Consider the following 18,211-nt stretch of genomic DNA (forward strand, 5'->3'; position numbering starts at 1 on the left):
AAACGTTCCGTTAAGAGCCGAATATCATCACGAACCGTCTGTCACCCGGGTCCGCAGTCTGCCTCTGAAACAGCCCCGTGCGTAACGACTGCACTGTCATCCAAAAATATTATTACGTTAAACTGATAGCAAATGAAAACTAAATAAAATACCTTTCATGTTTTTATTGTAGTGAATTATTAGATTTGTTTTGTCCCTTTGAAACTTCGCCACCTGTGCGTCTGAACCCTGCGGACGGTGACATCTGATCCTCTCCACAGCAAACAGATTTATGAAACGAGGACGGCTGCTCGTCCTCGTCCTCGTGCATTCTTGCAAATTTGATATTTATAATCGCACCGCAGTTTTGCGTTCTGCAAATATATTTAGGCTTCGATCTTTACAACAGGTGTGCACACAAATTGTTCAGTAATAATATTGGGAAATGTTTGCAACTAAAATGTGCCTTTACATAAGAGAATAATTTTGTCATCGACTCCAGCAATATTTCTGGATAATACGGATCACATCCATCCGCTTCAGCTTTCTGCAATTAGAGAAGAGCGCGTGAGCAAGAAATGACCTACTCGTTTATTTTATAACAAACGCATGAAAATAATTAAAAAAGATATATATTGTATTATCATTATTATCATTATTATTGGTGAATTCGTCTGACAATTTGTTGAAGCCATAAAGAAAAAGGTTGCTTTGTTCTTTCCAGCTTTTCACTGGATTCATTTGTTGCTCGCAGATTCTTCTTTTTTTTATCCTCTGCACAAACAGGATCCTACAGCGCTGAACTAGAAATCTTATTTTCCATAAGCGCCTCTGTCAGGTGCCAAACGGGAAAAGGCGAGTCTCTTTTCCATGTCGCAAGCAAGTGTTTTTTAGGACGAACGAATTGCAACGAAGTCAGCAAAGTTGAGTGTCTGGAGTGTCTTTTCCAAAGCAGGTGTCCCGGCCCCCCTGCTCCCTCACTGGCCTGTGGTTGATTTGGCCTCGGCTCCCCTGGGTGCCGTCGGTGCGCACAGGCTGGAAAAACAGGCCGGGACATTAAAGAAGCGCGTGTTTGGAAAAGGAAGACTCGGATGAGGTGTAGAGGAAACGTGTCGGTTAACGCTGGCTGCTCTTATCGCGGCCCATTCCAGGTGGATCAACCCGCGTATTTATTTCAAACTCACTTTCCCTCTTTTTTTTTTGGGTCGAGTGCAACACACCTCGACGCCCAAGACTGACAACGCGCTCTGGCATTGCGCACTGATGGCTGAATTTATTGAGATATTTATTAGAGTTGGGCCCAAATGCAGAAGGAGGGAGCCAGTGAAAACAATATTTCTCTCGGGGGTGTTATAAAGGTACTTCTTTTTTGTTTTTTATTATCACAATCTGACCACAATTAAGTGGTAACAAGTGCGCGCACGCGGTGATGGTCTGCCGCAGTGGAGAAGTGGCAGTGGCCTATTTTTCCCCTGTATTAATTTGGATCAACGACGGGTCAACTGTACTTCTATAATGGTAATTATTAGTATTGTTGTTATTATTACGGGGTTATTTGTCTTTCGTCTTACTTATGGAGCGACTTGAATGACTATCAACAAACATAAACAAGTGACTTTATGCATGAATTATTATTGAGAGAGTGAATATTATTCGGGAGAAGAAGCAGCGTCTATAAAATGGGATTAATCAGATAATGACTTGATGTGCTCCTATACAACAACTCCACTTCTTTTCACAGAGAGAGAGAGAGAGAGAGAGAGAGAGAGAGAGAGAGAGAGAGAGAGAGAGAGAGAGACGGAGAGCTATTTGCGAAAACAGAACAGAGAGACGTAGCGCTAAAAGCTGTTTTGTTCCGGAGAGGTCTCCGGGTCCCTGAATAAAAAGGTTTAGGAGACAGGACAGAGGAGACGAGTGGAGAATTTGTCCGAGTGTAATAACTGAGTAGGCGTCTGACTCTTACAGCCTCTAAAGTCCTTGTTGGGCCTCGTGTCCAGCACTTATTCACCGTCAAAGATGGAGGGAAATATGTAAACCACTTGTTTGTCGAGGCAAAACCCATTTCAGACGGGGAGTCTGGATGACCCGAACGTGATACGAGAGACGTCTGTAGTAAAATAACAGAAATTTGCATAGACGATATTATTAGTGATATTACTTCTTGGCTGCCAGGGTTTTGATGGCTGGCACAGTGTGGCCCCCGATGACCCATATCCCTATTTCTAGGCTTCAAGTAGCCTAGTGGTGATTATGGAGGCGTGTGTGTGTGTGTGTGTGTGTGTGTGTGTGTGTGTGTGTGTGTGTGTGTGCGTGAGAGAGAGGGAGAGAGAGAGGTTGGTCATATCTTTTCTCTCTCTCTCTCTCTCTCTCTCTCTCGGCACACACACACACACACACACACACACACACACACACACACACACACACACACACACACACACATCATTTTACACATACAAACAACAACATGCTAAATAGCTCAATAGTCAACACACAAACATTACTCTCTAGACAATTTACATTTATAGCCAACACATTCTTTTTCGATCCCTCCTTTCCTCAGCGGACTCACGTGGTCCCTCACAGTCCGAGTGATGACACAGAGTATTGCAACACGTTTCTAGATCCTCCTCTCAACAGTTTGCTCTAACATTAATACATAAGGCTCCATGTCTGGCCCGCGTGGAAATAATAGGCAATTAAAAGAATGCTGCTCGGAGAGGCTGATGGGAATAAGGCTGCATTGTAACTCATTAAAACCACAGAAACACCGCAATCAGTCCGTTATTTCACATTTCTTCAGCGGAAAATAAAGTAGTAAATTCCGCAAAGTCTGAGTTAATTCAACATGTCTTACCACCAACCTTGAAAGTGCACACATTTGTAAAATATGACAGGGGTTAGGCTAACGTCGACAGGAATGAAGGGCGCGCGGCACACATGTGAACACGCGCACAGTGCGCCTTGGAGGTGCTTGAGCGGACAGACATGTTGGGAAATCGCCTGGAACTGTATTAAGCCTGACGTCCTTAAAACAAACAATGGCACCATGAAATAAGGGCTTATGCGCTCAAAGTCAAAGAGCCCCCACAGCAACCCTCCCTGTTTATCTCTGCCTCTGTCTGACACACACACACACACACACACACACACACACACACACACACACACGCGCGCGCACGCTCACACACACATATCCACACACACTCACCATTTCTTGGGGGTTACACAGTCAGGCTCGCAGCTCCATTGGAGGGGACCAACGTTGCTCCTATGAACTCTCACCTGTCAACATGGAGCAGAGGACTTTACTTGGTAAACACGAGAGGACTTTAGCTGTTTACTTCTGGCGGCGACTTCGCCTATTTCATGAACTGCGAGGCCGCGGTCACAGCTGCTTCTGCGGCTACTTTCAGGGCGAGGTTAAATCGCCAAACTGCGTTCAATAATGTGACACTTTTAACGCGGACGTTCTTGGGCGACATATATTTTATTAAATGCGACTTGAATTATTTTCTTTTGACAACGCGCGCTTCCTCGGCTACATCCGGCGCGCTTCCAAGTTATCTTGGCCGTATCAGTTTGACACGTCGATCAACTTTTAGATGTTACGCGCGCTGCTCGCTGCCGCGTGCAGGGTGCAGGGTGCAGGTCTCTGCCTTCTTCCCTTTTAGATTTCAATAGCCATTATCCTTCAGTGCGGCTACTGCATGAAAAAAAAAAAAAAAAAAAAAAAAAAAAAACATGGGCTGTGGCAGATAAGCGGCGGTCTGTTTTCGCTCCTCTGATCAGTGGTAATTATATTTGTTGGCGTGGAGGTAAGTGGTCCTCCCCGGGGGGCGTATTGTATTCGACTCACTCCATGTCATAAAATAAAATTACAAGGAAAGGAGAAGATATCCTACAATAACAGAGGCGAGTCATTAAATCAAAGAGTAGCTAAATTAAATCTGAAGGAGAAAAAAAAAAAAAAGCCTCACGGAAAATACATTAGGGGTATGACGGACGGGGCAGGGGGCTCCAAATAAAACGCAGGTTAATGAGATTTTAATAGCTTCTACGACTATGGCTGGTTAACAGTCAGGCAGGCACACACACACACACACACACACACACACACACACACACACACACAGCTTTTTCTAACTGACTGAGGCAATTAAGAGTAATTAGTGATCAGTTACCAGTGCTTCAGCCTTTCTGCACATCCCCAAATACTATAAAGAGATGCGTCTATAGGGTATGAAGTGACATATACGAGGCTTAAGTAGCTTTAAAGCGCTTCTCTCACCACACATTAGTCTCAAGTTATAAGTTTAGCTCTCCGCAACAGTCTGCTCTCCTGTTACAGCAGTGGACATTCACACGTCTTGTACCTGTTGGCACCCTGTTGTCTGGTTTATGTATCTTTGTAACCTCTGACCCCCACTGTGGATGTTTGGCATGGCACCCGGCAGCCTCTCCACACCATAGAGCGGCCTTTAGCCGGCGACCCCCGTTGACCTCTCGCTGACCTTTCGCTGCCCCAGTGGAGGTCATGAGGAGGGTAACGCTGTTATATCTGTCCTGTGAACACACACAGACAAACACACACACACACACACACACACACACACACACACACACACACACACACACACACACACACACACACAAACACAGACAAACACACAGATTTGAGGAAAGGGTTGTTTTCTGGTTACTTGTTGATTGAAAGAGAAATCTCTGGCTCTATCAAACTGGAAATGAATGAATGTTTTTCCAACAAAAAGCTGTACTTTACTAGCATGTTCTTTCTATATACTACTTAATAGAATACTCATACAGCGCCACATTTCAGAGGACAACATTGTTCTATTCTACTGACAAATTCAGAGGAATCACCTCATCTTTTCTCAGTTACTTAACATTAATAAATACCTTTTATAAATTTCACTTTAATACAACTTAAAAATGACATACAGTGTCCTTGTACGTTAAGTACATACATTATTGTTATTATAGTATTAATGCATTATGTACTTTTAATTAGTCATATTTTGAATGCAGTACTTCTACGTGAGTACTTTTACAGCGTGCTATTGGTCCTTGTACTTGAGCCTCAGTGGTACTCGCCGTACTATTCTGTTACACTGTGCATTGCCCACGGGATCCAGCTGTTTTTTAATATAGTGTAATCTATGTGTGTCGCTGGTAATTAATCAGAGTGGCTTGACCATCTATCCTCTGTTGGGCCATGCATGAACATGTTCCAACGACAGGTTAAAAACCAGCAGCCTATAAAGAGCCTGTGTACATGCACACTGAAGTAGGACCCGTGTTCGCTCAGGTCCACGATCATGCAAATCACTCCCGGTACTTTCAAAGACTTCCCTGCGGACAGAAGCGTCTGCCAGCGCTGCTATAAATCACGGTGAGGCTGGTGCTGAGGGCAAGGCACACCTTGTCCACGTCGCCCCCACTCCTGAGCTGAATAAACCATAACATCCTGCCTCTCGTGCTGCCCGACGCCCTCAGAGCACGACCCTAGAGAAGACCCCCCCCCCCCCCCCCACCATGCCCTCATCTCCCCTCCTCGTCCTCCTCCTCCCTTCCTCCATCTCATCTCTCACCCCATCGCCACCATTGTTTCTCCTCCTCTTCTGTCCAACTACACTTTCTTTAGGGCTTTTTAATTGGACGGATGGGCTTGGACTCTGCTTATTTGGAACAACACACAACCCCCCCCCCCCCCCATCTTCATTTAACTCTTCTTTTTTTCCATTCCAATGACTTCCTGCTAGAAGAGAGGGATGAGAGAAAGAAAAAGGAGAAAGAGAACAGCAAAACAGCAGGAAGTAAGCATTTAACAAGAGGATGCCGACACCCTCATCCTGTCGTGTGCCGGCTTGGTTCAGGTGCTCTGGGCCAATCGGCTTCCTCCGCACCGTTTACCTCAGGGCGTGCCGAATTTGGCTGAGAAGGTGTACCTTTCCTTCATGACCCTCTCTGGAGGAAGTATAACGTTTGGATTTTACTACCCATCCAGACGAGCCAAGTGTACAGGCTCACTGTACAGCATTAACCCCCCCCACCCCCCACCCCCACCCCCCAACAGAGACATAAAAGTGAACAAAGAAGAAAGAATGTGTGGAGTGTTGGGTTATCTCCTGATTATTTCCCTTGATTTTTACGGCTGCAGCGCGAGAAGCTAAGCAAACAATCCAGCACAGCGGTGGACACTTGGCATTCCACTTGAAGGTCTCACAAAGCTCACTTTGGAAAAGACAAAAAAAAAAAACTTGCTGTGTGTTGCTTGGCATGCAACCACACAAATGATTACCACCTCTAGAATTTAATTTCTAAGTAAAAGGCTCGCCACTGCCAATAAATTCACTGATATGCAACACTGTGTTTTAATTTGAAAATCCATTTCGTTAGAGGAAGGAGACGCATGTTTTTAGATGTCAGAAATCAAATTTCGGAACAAAACTGCTCCTTTAGTCATCTACAAAACACACGCACATATAGACACAAGCACACACAGGTATGTCTGTGTATGTGCACATGTACACACACACACACACATGTACACACACACACACACACACACATGTACACACACACACACACACACACACACACACACACACACACATGTACACGCACACATGTACACACACAAATCTCTCCCTAACCCTTGCCTGCCTGGGTACATCCACCAGAACGCCAGAGGAGCCTTGAGAGGGCAAGAATAGCTAGGCATGTGCCTATTTGTGGCATCATTGTTATAGAGATAAAAGATCTCACCGTTACGCTCACACATTCACATGCACACTCATACTCATGCATGAGCAATCGTGCACTGTGTTCAGTACCATGACTTACTGTCAAGGTGGAATATTTACTTATATACACAGACACTGGTCAGGAACATGAAGCACAGCCACTAAAAACTCAAATATCCACCCATGCATGTGTGTAGAGAAACACTCTGTGTGTGTCTCTCACACACACACACACACACACACACACACACACACACACACACAGGGCACGCATCAGCCAGCAGACACACATACTAACTGAGCAGTTCCTAGAAGAGACAGAGGAGTAATCTCCTCTTTATACATCCATAAGCAGCTTCTTTTACTCGGCTGCTTGTGGTGTGTGTACAGTACGTGTGTGTGTGTGTGTGTGTGTGTGTGTGTGTGTGTGTGCGTGTGTGTGTGTGTGTGAATGCCACACCACAGCTCCATGCCTCAACCATGGGCTAACCTGACTATAAATGAGCCGCACTGGCACCTGTGCCGGTACAGATCCAGTGTTAGGACAGAGGAGAGTCCCATAATAGGACGTTGTGTCTTTTGTTCTGTTGGTATGATTAACTGCTCTCAGAATAATGTCCCCTCCTCCGTCCCGTAAATGTTCTGAGATGAACTCCTTCTTGTTCTCGACGGTGCAGCTGCGTTTTACACGACAGGGAAAGTACCTGTGGGATTAGGATGAAGGAAGAGAACAATTCTTCTAACAAGATAATGCAAAGTAGCTCGATACGGTTTGCCTGCAGCCAATTCAAAACTGTCATTTGTCTGTCGTCTCTTGTAGGAGCGCGCCTCGGAGCGTGGTGATTGGACGCAGAGGGGCGTTGACCGAGCAACGGTATACATTTGGCGAGTTGACAGTAAGACCGTGTTGATTCAAAGGAGAACAGGACTTCAAGAAGTTTGACCAGAAGCCATATTACTTTGAGGCTCGTGCTCAAGAAAAGTGGCGCCTGTTTTGGGGTCGACCCAAAACACACAAGCTTAATTTCTAGAACAATGAAAGTTCACTCTTATCACGAAGAACTGCTTCTAGCCCTGAGATAAACTCTGCATCGTGAGAAGGAAACAGATTTGAATCTGCTTCTAGTATTTCTGTGGTGTGTATTATAATTAGACTCGTTCAACTCTGATACATTAAATTAAGCCTTAATGTTGCAAAACAAAACCTTTGTTTCAGAGTCTACAATACAATGCTACAGTTCAGTAATTCTGTTTAAGTGACATATTGATTGTTGTATTACTCACCCATGCGGCCCTAACTGCCCTCTCTCTCACTCACGCACACACACACACACACACACACACACACACACACACACACACACACACTGCTGTTTCCAGTGTCTTTAGCTAAGCCAGAGGACAAGTGATGCCCAGGGCCGTTCCTGATCCTCCTGGCCTTTTCCTTGCAGGAATCTCCTCTTCCTGTGCGGAAGTTTATCGTGGTCAGTCTGCCTGTCACTGGCGCCTCCCAAAGGAAAGTGACAGCGGCTTTATTCCACCGCTGACCCGTGAAGAGGACAGCGGAAGAAGAAAAACAACCACGTGTGTGTGTGTGTGTGTGTGTGTGTGTGTGTGTGTGTGTGTGTGTAACCTGACTAAGGGCTTCTTTTCTCTGCAGTAAGGAGGTGCGATGAATCTTGTACAATCAGCACAACCTCTGCATATGTGTGTGTGTGTGTGTGTGTGTGTGTGTGTCATGCATCCAGCGTCACGTCCTTTAACCGACCCCCCCCCCCCCCCTCCATCTTTTCAGCCTTTTTTGTGTGTCCAGATAGAAAAGAAATCATCAAATCCTCCTATCGGCACAGTGACGTCCTTTTATCTGCTCTCTACACAAACAGATCCGTTCTTAGTTTTCTATTTTCCATCTCAAAGTCGAGGCCTTGCAGCCTTGAAGATAGAGAGATAAAAAGGATAGAGAGATGATGTCCATCTGCTCTGATGATCTCTCTCCAACTTTGTCTGGCCTCTCCATCCCCGCTGGTCCCATCAGCCCCAGAGGACCCAGCCACTGGTCTTTTCTTGACCCAGTTTAGGACTTCCACTCTGGGCTTTCTGATCCGCCCGCTCTCCCCTCTGTGTCGGGGTTCAACAGAGAATCCTGAGATTATCGGATGGTCACTTAAGAGGGAACGAGAGAGCGAAGTGCTGTCCACTTAGCTGAAGATTATCCTTTAAAAGGAAAGGATGGCGGTGGAGATGGAGGAGAGAAGGAGAAAAAAGGATGTGCTTAAGAGATGGATAGAGAGGGGGCGGATGGAGGGAGAGATTGCGCGGACAGTCAGATGGATGGAGAGAGGGCAAATGAATCATATGGAGATACAGCGTGTGTGGGAGAGGGTTAACAGAAAAGCGAGCAGAGAAATACGGCAACAAGGGGAAAGTCCAAATGAAAAAGCTGAGATGGAGGTGATGGAGCGAGAGAGAGAGAGAGAGCGGAGGAAGGTCGACGGAGAGGCAGAGATGGAGAGATAAAGAGAGGAGGAAGCAGGAAGGATGAGGACAAGAGCTGGATTAAGCAGTAAAAACAGGGATTGTGAAGTGTTCACTAACTAAACTGAGGACCTTTAGAACTGCTCTCTTTGTGGGTAATGGGGAGGAAATGTCAACTTTTACTTTACAAACAACAACAGAGCAGTCGAGAGTCAGACCTGGTTCACAGTTTAACTACTGAATCATGTAGTCCACTTAATAACGTCATGTTCTACAGAGTTTGAGGTCAATTATATGCACTACAATAAAGTCTAATGGAGGCAGAAACATCCGTCAGACCATCAAACAGGTTCAAACAAACCAACCGTTTAGCCCTATTATCATACAAACTTCATTCAAACCGACATTTATTGGGGTTTTTTTGGCCAGCAAGACACAAAGCAACATCAGCATTCATTTGTCAAATAGAAGTCTGATTCTGACAACCCTGTGCTGCATGGCTAATGTGTTTGGTGTGTGAAGACACCATATTACTAATAACTAAATCTTTTAATATTTGTTTTAATCAAGGTCTCTACTATGATTGTTGTATTTTATTTATGTCCTATTGCTGCTCTGCATGTCTGAATACGTCAAAAACGTTTCTATAGTCAGTGTTGCTTGACTGCGTTGAGTCGTTTGTTTCGTGCTTGCATGATGTACTCACTAGTGAATGTGATTGATGTGTTGCTGTACTCATCTCTGGCTGCTTCCTGTTGACTTCTGCACCGTCTCGAGAATGCAGATGTTACTGCTGCTGCTGTCTTTAAGGCGTCCTGTTGTCCTCTGTCAACGTTAGGCGTTAAAGACAGTGAATCAGCTGGCTGACGCTGGTAAATGGACATGGACAGACAAGTTGATTAATGTGCGTCCTAGACAACGTGAATACAGAAATGAAATCATGTGTTTGTTTCTAGTTTGACCTGCAACCGGTGTCTACTGTAGGATCGTTCTCTTCACAGAGTGATGGGGTCGAAAGGCCTTAGGTTTACCGTCAATGCAAAATGCTTTAAAATCCCAACACATCCATAATCCATCCATTCATGAGTTTATATGTATGAATGAATGAATGAACTGGGAGTGTGTGTGTGTTTTTTAGGGAGGTATGACTTTGTGAGAGAAGGCAAGAGAGATCATTCCCCATCATTTGATTGGATCAGTGGTCCTGCCATTTTCCAATTATTGTGGGCTATTCCCCTGGTAACACACACACACACACACACACACACACACACACACACACACACACACACACACACACACACACACACACACACACATAATCCAAAGGACACTACCTAAATCTTCCCCTCAGAAAAAACTGAAGGCTAAAAGCTCCTCAGTCTTCCAGACCTGCCATAAGCTCTCTATTTCTATCTCTCTCACCCGAGCATGATGGGAAAGAGGACAATCTCAACAGAGGAAGCAACAGGGGTTCAAGTATATGAGAGAGAGAGAGAGAGAGAGAGAGAGAGAGAGAGAGAGAGAGAGAGAGAGAGAGAGAGAGAGAGAGAGACAGCCCACCCTCCTCCTCCTCCTCCTCCTCCCCTTGTTAATCTCCTCATTTTCATTTCTCTTACCATGTGGGATTAGAATGATTTTATTTAAAGTGTCAGCTTGAGCCACCGGATTGAGAAATGTGGATTTCATAGGGATTATTATTACAGAGAAAATGCACACACACACACACACACACACACACACACACACACAGATTTTTTTCTTCTCTGTCACTCACTAATGACCTGCTTGACCAACAAATGGTATTTATCCTCAAATTCAGTAGAGGGGAGATGAACAGACATTGTGATACACTTCAAAGTGTGTGTACTTTAGCAGGGAGTGTGTGTGTGTGTGTGTGTGTGTGTGTGTGTGTGTGTGTGTGTGTGTGTGTGTGTGTGTGTGTGTGTGTGTGTGTGTGTGTGTGTGTGTGTGTCACATGTACAGTATGTCTTTGCCACTTTGTGACATATTAAAACACCAATGTTTCTCTTTCACCAGTCTCTGGAAATGTCAAAGAGCCGAAGCAGAAGTGAGATCCAGAGTTCAGAGTTCACACTTGACTTTCCTTCTTCATCAGAACATCCTAGGATCTCCTGTCACCCTCAGCCAGGACGAGTGAAACGAGGTGAACAGACTCACCAAAGCTTCACCCTTCTGTCAGATTTAACATCTAATCTACATTAGGATAAGGCTTTCACCGCTCAGGAAGAGAAGAATAAAAAACGGCATCACCTTTTCATCCTAGGGCCAAGCCTTTTATTCCCCCTCTTCTCATTACATTAAAGGATGAGGGACGGCGCACCGTGGATGAGCGGTATTTAAAGACACCATCCCCTTCATCGCTTTTAATTTCTCTTTATTTAAGAGACTCCCTCCTCCCTCCGCCGCTCCCTCCCTCTGTTTTAATTTCTCTTTATCTAAAGACTCCCTCCCTTCATCTGACTGATTGATCTTTGATGACATGGGAGAGGTAGTTACTGCACCCTCCCTAATCCCACCTCTGTGTTGGGGGTGCTGTGTCTGAGTGGAGACTTTAGCTTTACAGAGCCACACATCGCACACATGTGGCGTTTATTTCACCCGGTGCGACACTTGTTCTCCCTGCTGACAGGACTTGTAGAGATGTTGCTTACATTCTCAAGCTCTGTGCTCCATATGCAGCAGAGCGCTGCCGACCGACACTCGGTGTACTCATTCATTTAGAAGTCAGTGTACACAGAATCATCTGTTATCAATCATGTTATCAGCTGTAACCTCCACATGAGAGCGGTGCAGCGCTCACATGCAGGAACGTGCGCTAAAAGCACGCTGTGTCAAAAAGAACGGAGAGGCTCAGATAACAACACACACAGGGGGGGGGGCGACTGAATCCCGTATATTGCACCTATGAATAGTCTCATAGAGAAACATATGGGCTCACAGCCATGTTCAAGCTGCTGACAGGGTGAGAGGAAAGATGGAGCTTCCTTTTTCAAATTGTTTCATGTGATTCAGACACTAAATTTAGTGTAAAAGTCAAACGAATCGGAGGAAGGATGGGGAGGAGTTTGCATGTAAATAACTGAGTCTATCAATCGATTTCATCACCTGTCAGTCTGATTATTTTCTTGTTGAATGAATTAATCACTCCATACAATGTCAGAAAATAGTAACATATCAGCAACGCAATTTCCTAATGCACAAGGTGAGGCCTCCAAAATGGCTTGTTTTGTACAACCACCAATCTAAAACCCAGAGACATTTAGCTTCCTTTCACATCAGACGAGGAGAAGCAGCAAAACGAACCAACTGAGGATCAGGAACCAGGGAGCGTCTGATGTGTGTGTGACTAAAACAATACAGTGGTTATCAAAGAAGGTGCAGCTTCATTTGATTGGTAAATGAACCAACAGTTCAGCATCAACTCAGAGTGAAAGATGTCAAAGTGCAGAAAGCATCTGCAGCCACGAATACAGGCGTTCAGACAAATATTGTTTATCCTGGTGAATAAACACACACACACACACACACACACACACACACACACACACACACACACACACACACACACACACACACACACACACACACACACACACACACACACACACACACACACACACACACACGTTTTAAGAGCAAGGTCTTGGGAAGTAGGTTAAGCAGGCCGGGATCACCTCTCGCTGCTCTCTCCCAGCTTAGAAGCACTGAGAGAGTCGGGTGGGAGGGATGGGTGACGGAGGTGGAGAGGGAGAGAGGGAGAGAGGGAGAGAGAGGAGGAGGGGGGGGGGGGACGAGATGGAGAAATCTTCCACAGGACATCTGTCACAGTGCGCAACTTGTGAGCTGCTTTTTTTTTTTTTTTCAGCCTACTCTGTGACCCACGGATTCTCTTGCATGACTGACCAAGAACTATGAGAGTGTCAGAGGGGGCCTGAGCCCCTGCACCCGGCCTGGGAGACCCCGTACGGACCTGGTTCAGTGAAACGTCTCTCATGTGCAGCGGAAACGCAGGAAGACACTGAATAGTACTGAATCAATGGACGCGTAGGCTGTGCTAGTCAAGTCATGACAACATTACACATCGACAGCAACATGTCAACGTTCAGCTGATGTTACACATCATTTTACCAACACACCACACGACAACGTCTGGTGCCGCTCAGCGACCATGTGTCCACATTTTAGGATGCCTTTGGTGCCGAACAGAAACGAGCCGCACGTTGCAAAAGTGCAAGCATGAGAACCTTTCTCCCCCGACCGCAGGTGTTTAAGCTGTACAGTAAACAATAAACGCTTCACACACACATACACACACACACACACACACACACGCAAACACGCAAACACAAAAGGCTCATTGTGTGCCGCTGTGTGTCCGCTAACCCATCCTTTTTAATCTGGGATTATGGTATTCCCATCGAGATGGCAACAGAGGAAACAATGCCGCATTTCATGGGAGGAAATGCGCAATAATGATGTTAACACCTCAATCTGCCTTATTTAACCCATAATATATGCTCTGTCTCTGGAACAAACACACACACACACACACACACACACACACACACACACACACACACGGACAGACATATACACCGACACACAAGCCTCGACTCAAATCTAATCTCTTTAGAAATGAAATCCAATCCAAATTTTTTAAATTGTACTACAAATGCTTTATCAAAAGATATATTTCTGTGTGTGTGTGTGTGTGTGTGTGTGTGAGTGAAATAGTGCCTTTGAACCTCATTGTGAGCGTACACTGTACAGTAGAGCTGCTCCCATGGGCTGTAATCCGACACTAAAATCGTCCATTAACACACTATCAAATCTATTCTTCTTCGTTGTGTCACACTTCCATGAGCCATTTGAGGCTTTAGTGCTTCGGCGATACAGCGTCTTTAATGTAGTTCCCAGCGTGCAGTAAAAGAAAGCGGCCTTCATGGATAAAGAGTGTCTCAAATCCTTGGCCCTAGAGCCAAAACCTAAAGTCTAAATCCATCACAAAGTAAATCTAGATTTTATATTCTGTATTTCCTGAGCTAAAAATCCTCAAGTGTTGTATCAGTGAAGCACAGATTAGATGCTGCTTGAATTAAGGGACGGAGACCAGAGGATCATATCCTGTGTTAGTGGTGTGCTGGTCTGTGAATAAGACCTCTGATGACGGCTGTGTTTTTATTGTGAGGCCCCAGGTGCTGCCAGCGTCACACATGGACACTCATGGCACCGGTGTCCTGGCACACGGCTTCCAACCAGAGAAGGGCCAAGACGTGGGGTGTGTGACTGAGAGAGCGCGCGTGTGTGTGTGTGTGTGTGTGTGTGTGTGTGTGTGTGTGTGTGTGTGTGTGTGTGTGTGTGTGCGTGCTACATGGCGGGCCGTGGCTCGGGACGGATCAGATCTGCGAAGATCGCCGGTTCCTCCGGTCCGCATGTCTGAAGCGTCCTTGGGTAAAATAGTGAACCCAAAATGCATCGTGAAGGCTGTGCTGACTGTGTGTGGATGTGCATCAGTTCATATCCTGATGAGCAGGAGGCACCTTGCATGGCAGCCTCTACACCGTCAGTGTAAGAATGTGTGTGTGTGGTTGGACGAATGTGGACATGCGGTGGAAGGACATTTAACATTTACAACGATCAAAGACACAAACAGACCTGATGTGTGTGTGTGTGTGAGTCTCCTGGCTGAAAGAAGGCCAGTGTTGGTCTGGAATGCAGAGAAGTATAACGATGATACCCCCCCATGCTAATGCTAATGCTAATCCATCTCTTTATATCACAAATCTAATCTTTGCTCTATGTTGCAGGGCTTTCATATAGGTCTTACTTAGGTCATGTAATGCATTTAATGCAAGTGAGAATTTATGATTATTACAACCACTGTCCACAAAAATCAATGTGACCAGCATTACCATATCAAGAAATAACACCAGAGCGTCTTCAAGCCTTATTTGTTTGTTTCTGACCATTTACATCAGAGCGCTTTGGATTCAGGGGCATTTAATTACGGTAATAGCACAGCGGTGAGTGCATGTGTACATGCATGTATGTATGTGTTTGCACATATGTATGCACACAAGCATGTCTGTGCATATGTGTGTGTGTGTGTGTGTGTGTGTGTGTGTGTGTGTGTGTGTGTGTGTGTGTGCACCAGCTGTCTGATCAGTAATCAGTTAGCAGTGGGCTAATGCAGCCTCCTTAACCCAGGGGCCTCATAAGACAGCCTCTGGCCCAGCCCCTCTCTCTGCCAGGGACAAATCCATTACCCAAAACAAGGACATCAAATGTCAACAAACACACACACACACACACACACACACACACACACACGCACACGCACGCACATACACACACACACACACGCACAGATTGTATATACTTGCTCCAAAGTGCATTTGATTGATGTCATGAGAGGGAAGTGTCTCTATGAAATGCTACAACTACTGAATGTGAAGAAAACACAGTGGTGATAGTTACTGACACGTCTTTAGTTTAAACCCGTTGTTAGAGGAAAGCTATGGCGTTATAAATCTTTATATTGTCAGTCATTTATTTTTCAGGGAGGTCTTCAAGCTTGCCAAAATTCCTCCATGACTCTAAAATTAACAAAATAAATACATTTGGGAGATAATAAAAAATTACTTTTGAGTGTTTTTTTTTTTTTTTTCAAACAAGGGATGCAGCCTTTAAACGAAAAGAAACAATCTCCAAAGGGATTCTGGGCATTCTGTCAAGGGCTCTATGACCAGCCACCGTTCTCCAAAAGGTTAACATAAATCGCACATAAACTGCACTGAAAACAGCCCCTCAGAAGTGGCACAAACACGGCGGAGGCTCCCCAAGGGCCCGATGGTAAGCAGCAGCGTTTACATATCAGCGGCGCTCATAGCATGTACAGTGATCTGGCAGGTTGGAGAGCTTTGATGCTCCGTCACCCAGCAGGTCGGGTGTATCGATCCCCAGGGCGGTGCCGCTTTCTGGGCTGGCCCTGCTTGGGTGACAGGGCCCCCTCCCGGAAACCTCCCTGGTGCCCGTACCCAACAGATGGCCTCAAAGAGGGACCAGAGACACAGGGCCAATATCCAGCTCTCAAACAGAGGAGCAGAGGAGCAAATGGCCTGTTAATATTTCATACAAACACTCTCACTCATCTCCGAGCAAGGAAACGGACAGGACTGAGAGCGCAGCGTGAGAGCGTGAGGGGCAAGTGTGTGTGTGTGTGTGTGTGTGTGTGTGTGTGTGTGTGTGTGTGTGTGTGTGTGTGTGTGTGTGTGAGAGAAATCAAAGACATTTTGATGAAATATGGAGAGTTATCCCACTCAGTGGTGCTTCACAGCTAGACTCCTTGTGCATCGTAATCAGTAATCACACACTTGTTTGTCAGAAGGTGAGACTTTGGCCACAGATCCAGGAACAAATGCAAAAAAAAAAATGTCTAAAAACTGCTTTTCAGCATGAATAACAAAACCATGAAGCCCCCCCCCCCCCCTCTCTGCAACACACACACACACACACACACACACACATGCACACAGACACGCACATCCCCAATTACTCTCAGCACCAGACCCTTCCTTAAGCCTGCGCGGTATCTTTTGAGCGTAACCTGCGCGCTAATAGCCCATAACCCCTGTACAGATCAGTGGAGGTTATGCTATTTGCTGGTCGGTAATTGCCCTCTTCATCAGTACTCTGTCTGCGCAGGCAGCACCGCGGCCAGCCCCGGGGTCCTCCTGATGTCATTAATGTGTGATTAGGGCCGGTGGGGAGCAGCAGTTAGGAGGTTAAAAAGCCCCTGACAGCCCTCATCATCGGCGAGGAAACCCTGAGACTGATGCAGGGGCTGCGCAGATGGGCGAGAGCGTGCGGCTGCCAAAGCCCTAACTTGTTATTCCTCTTCACCTCCAAAAATTACGGCATGCTAATAAATGGCACTGACACGGGCATGCATGTGTACAGCCACACCGACACAAACGTCCGCAAACAAACACAGCATTCGCTTTATCGTAAAAACACAAAACAGTGTTCAAGCCTTCTTGATTGAGGAATAAATAATATTGTTTGAATGAAATCTACCGTCGGTAGAGAGACTGGAAGGCTCATCGGAGCTTAACACACATGCATGCACAAAGTTTTGCCATTCTTTTAAACTTGATGACACTGATTGGACTTGAAATGATGAGTTGGTCTTGGGAATAGGAAGCTGACAAGTTAAACTTGACACAAGCAATCTAAACTACAACCAAAAGTGTCTGCCTAAGTGCTCAATCATGTCAGGGTTTTAGGATTCCTTTAAGTTGTCATCTTTAATACATGAGACGATTTCCAGCCCCGACTGCGCAACAAAGTCATTAGACTGGGAGGAAAGATGAAATATAAATCAAGCGTCTCTCTCTGCCCCCTCCCCTGTGAACAGGTGGCTGAGTTGAATGAGAGGGTGCGCTAACTTGGCTGTCACCGTGTTTTCCAACAGAACCGCTGCCTTCTAAAGCCAAACCACCGTGAATTATACATCTATGGCAGTAATTCTCTCAGAGGAGAGAGGGAGGGAGAGAAAGTGAGAAGGGGGGCTAAGAGAGTTAGAGAGATTAATGGCTGAAGCGGTTGTTTTTGACGCAGCGATCCTTGGCTCCGCTTCCCGCCTGCCGCTTATTGGCTTTTCAGAGCACATTTATTTATTTCGTTAACAAGAGAGAGCGGCCACGTCGCTGTCACTCTGTTGGCTCCGCTCGCCGCCACAGCAGACTTGTCATCTCCTGCGCCGTGGCGTGCGCCTTTGAACCCCGCCACGCACTACGGAGGGAGAATATTAATAGTGCAACAAAACAAGACTTTAAAAATAGCAGAGTTCTGTCAGAAGCCAAGTGTCACCGGCACAGACTGACCCGTCGGAGGAAAATGTGTCGCATCCTTTAGGGACAGGTTTTCCAGGATTTAAAAGTCGTGTCACCAAGTTATCAGCATGA

The sequence above is a fragment of the Cebidichthys violaceus genome, unplaced genomic scaffold (assembly GCF_023349555.1).
Source record: "Cebidichthys violaceus isolate CVI_PGR_0920_01 unplaced genomic scaffold, fCebVio1.0.p SCAF_31, whole genome shotgun sequence".
NCBI lineage: Eukaryota > Metazoa > Chordata > Actinopteri > Perciformes > Stichaeidae > Cebidichthys > Cebidichthys violaceus.